This window comes from Periplaneta americana, chromosome 14 (genome assembly GCF_040183065.1).
Source record: "Periplaneta americana isolate PAMFEO1 chromosome 14, P.americana_PAMFEO1_priV1, whole genome shotgun sequence".
In the NCBI taxonomy this organism is placed as follows: Eukaryota; Metazoa; Arthropoda; class Insecta; order Blattodea; family Blattidae; genus Periplaneta; species Periplaneta americana.
The window spans coordinates 148,109,202-148,112,951 of NC_091130.1; the positions used below are offsets into that span (position 1 = coordinate 148,109,202).

Below are 3,750 nucleotides of genomic sequence, written 5' to 3' on the forward strand. Positions count from 1 at the left end.
CCGCGGAAAGTCTAAAATTCTACATTCAGTATTCCCAACCTAACACACATAACAATTTCCCTCTTCTTACCGCTTAAGTGACATATTGATTTTACTGCTTTAGGCTTTTATCATATTATTTTTAGAGACGTTCAATATAGTAATAATTATAAATTGCACTGTTAATTATTGTTTTTAAATATTTGCAAAAATTAAGTAAACTCTACAACTCCACTAAAGTTACTGGTTTCGTGATGCAAGTAACATTAACGAAGCCATGAAAAAATCAACAAGATTCCAGATGCCGATGTTATTACTGCAATATGTTATGTAAATAATATTGTTAAAATATTAAATTAAAAATAAATCATTACATAACCTTACCGTTTGTTTTAAGTTCGCATTTATAGACTGGGGGAAAAAAAGACAGACGTATATCACGGCCTGCTGGAGTATAGTAAACACAGAAAACATTTTAAAGCAACAATGTTGAAGATAGATATTTTTGTTTTGCTAATTTGCCGTCATTGAACAGAAACCAAGATGGAGATTCCATTGCAACTAATTAGAAATTCCTCTTTCAGATATGTAATAAACGATCTTCGCACAAAATAATGTACGGTACACGAGCGGTATGTTTTCTTTCAATTCTCGGAAATTAAAAAAGCTCAACTACGTTTCGCTTTTTCAAACTTTTCCTCGAATATGAAAACTTCAACATACCGCTCTTGTAACGCATATTACTATTACATCTTGATTATACAACTTTTAACACTGTATCACTTCGGAATATGTATAGTAAGACTTTCCCGTGTTAAATTTCAACATACCTCGTTTACATCTTTCGAACTATTTATGGGTCATCTTGAGAACTGGTTGTTGTTGTCTTGGCACCACTTGTTCTGTTTCCTGTGAGGGTGTGTTCCTGTGGTATAATGTAGAGTCAAAGAGTGTGTGTGTTTTGAAGTTGAGTTGTGTGTTGAGAATTTCGTTGGGGTGTGTTTTTGTGTGTCTGTATATTTCGTATTGTTCTAGTGTGTTTAGTTTCTGGCTTTTTGGTTGGATGTGCAGTATTTCCATGTCTGTGTTGATGTCTCTATGGGTGTGGTTAGCATTTGTGATGTGTTCTGCATATGTGGAGGTGTTTTGTAATTTTGTTATGGCTGTGATGTGTTCTTTGTAACGTGTTTGAACGAGGCTCTGAGGATGGTGTGATGAAGCACTGAAACAGCTCTAAGCCGCACAGACTTACATAATTAACACGAGTAAGTCCGCTAGTTAATCAATTAATTATATTCAAGTGTTAAAAGTAGCTTACGCAAGATTCAAAATGGAATATAAATATTTTTTCTTTTCTGGAGGTAACCATTGCAAATGGTATATATACATAGTGAACGGTAAGTAATGTCATTAATTTAATGGGGTTATTCTTTGAGATATTTCAAACAAAAATTTAATACAATTTTACTCGTTTTTTACTTCCTTTCCGAGTTAACTGACGACAGATGGATTTTGAAAAATAGGAAAATTGACATTTCACTGGAAAGTACTATTTTCCGCAAATCTTTGGGTGCCAAGCTTCAAAATAAGGGGTCATTAATTAAAATCTGTTCAGCCGTTTTTCCGTAATTTCCATTACCAGTTGAAATTATATACATAGATAAACCCCACAATTTTGTAAACAATACTGAATTATTTTTTCCTGTAAACTGATTTTTTTTTTCTAACTTGGAGGGTTTTCAAATCTTGCGTGACTTTTAAATAACGATATATCATTTTTCTTTAGTTCTCCAATTCATACATTTCTCCTTTGATGTCATTTTGTAATTATTTTTATTGTACGTTTATTTGTAGTCGGTTTAACTGCTAGGTTGATTCGTGTATGTCGACTGTCTCTTTGGAATCTAATTAAATTTTTATTATTGTCATAATGTATTAATCTCAGTATTTCTGTTGTAAAACAATTTAGGCTAAAAACGAAGTCTAAATACAATACTCCTACTTACAGTTATTTTCCATTGCTTATTGTTAATCTTTTGCTGCGTAAACCATCTCCCTCTTTGACAGGGATATGGTGAGGTGTTTTCCGCAGCTGTGCAAGTTCTTAGTAGAATGCAGGAAATGTGGATTGAACAATACAAAACTTGTATGGGCTAGAGTTTTTTTAAATTCGCAAGTATCTAGTGAACAGCAAATACACTGACTATAATTTTAATGCCACAAATTAAACATTTTAAATTAAAAGCCAATCGACAACGGAAGCATTTAAGTCCAAGAAATAGAAGGCCTGAAAGTTCATGGGCCCTGTGGCGCAACGGATAACGCGTCTGACTACGGATCAGAAGATTCCAGGTTCGAATCCTGGCAGGGTCGGCTTCAATTTTTGCTATTTGTAATTGTCAAACTCTCTTTAATTATTTTATTATTTTGGCTTGCTTATGCTCTAAAGGCACTTGAAAATATTATCAGTTCTTGAAACATTTCTTACTCTATTAGGGGCAACAGCTTTGAAGTATGTTTAATAAACAGGTAACGAATAGTAATTGGATATTTTTATCGAAGAGTTTCCGTAATACGTTGAGTCAAAAGCACTGTTTCCACAATAAATGCCCGCGGCATAAGACATTTACGAATTTATTTGTCCGGTTCCACTCACTACACTCTTTAGGGTCATAATTAGGAGTGGTATAGGTTCCTGGACTGGAATGTAGAGGCAGATACTGCAGCCAGAGATGCTGCTCTGAATTACACATTGTCAAATTTTTCGTTAAATTTATTGTTCAAGAAATTTAATTCAATTATATCAATCTCCTATTGCTCATGGTCAAATTTTAGTAAAACCGAGTTTGATTAAACGTTGAACACAACTTTTCACAAATAGAGCAGGTCCTATTTTCGTCAAATGTTTGATGAAACCAACCATTCAGAGTGAAGTGGGTGTGTGGAAACAGCGCTATGTGGTGTGCAGATTATGAAATTGAAACATAAACATTGAACATGGCTGACTACAGATAAAACAAAGAAGTAGTGGGTCTTTTACTAGACGAAACACAGATTTAAATTGAGAAAACAATACTAAATATTACTCATAGATGACAGGACAAACAGACAATAGTATCAAATTCACATCATAATTGGAAATAGCGTTTATGAGAGAAATTGTAAGAAAGGTTTAACCTTAAGCAAGGAACAAATTTCATAAAATGTTTATCAAAACTTTCATCATATATTTATTGGACAATAAATTTAACCACGAGCAACAGACATTCGACTGTGATCTTTCTTAAAATAAATTTTTTCTGATATATGATTTTTATTTTTAATTGTAGGCTATAAATTTTCCTTATTTTAATAATTCCTGCAATTCACATTGTTGGAATTGTTTAACTCTTATAATTACATTAACTAAACTTGTCTTCATTTTGCACTTAGTAATTGTTATTATTATTATTATTATTATTATTATTATTATTACCCTTTATATATTATTTCTATATTGCTGTTATATTTCTTATGTGTTCTTATACTGGTTGAATGGAAGAGAAGGCCTTATGACCATAACTCTGCGAATAGAAATAATAAATAAATAAGTAAATAAATAAATAAATAAATAAGTAAGTAGGTAAGTAGGTAAATAGATAAATAGATAGTAAGTAAGTAAATAAGTAAGTAAATAAGTAAATAAATAAATAAGTAAATAAATAAATAAATCAATCAAAATAAATAAATCAATAATTAAATAAATAAATAAAATTAATTAAATAAATAAAT

General features: G+C 31.3%; 1 non-coding gene across 1 annotated transcript; it reads left to right on the forward strand.

The window, feature by feature from the left end:
- Window positions 1–2,279: 2,279 nt before the first annotated feature.
- TRNAR-ACG (transfer RNA arginine (anticodon ACG)) lies at window positions 2,280–2,352 on the forward strand. The gene has a single exon. It is a non-coding gene; the product is annotated as a tRNA-Arg (tRNA).
- The last annotated feature ends 1,398 nt before the right edge of the window (window positions 2,353–3,750 follow it).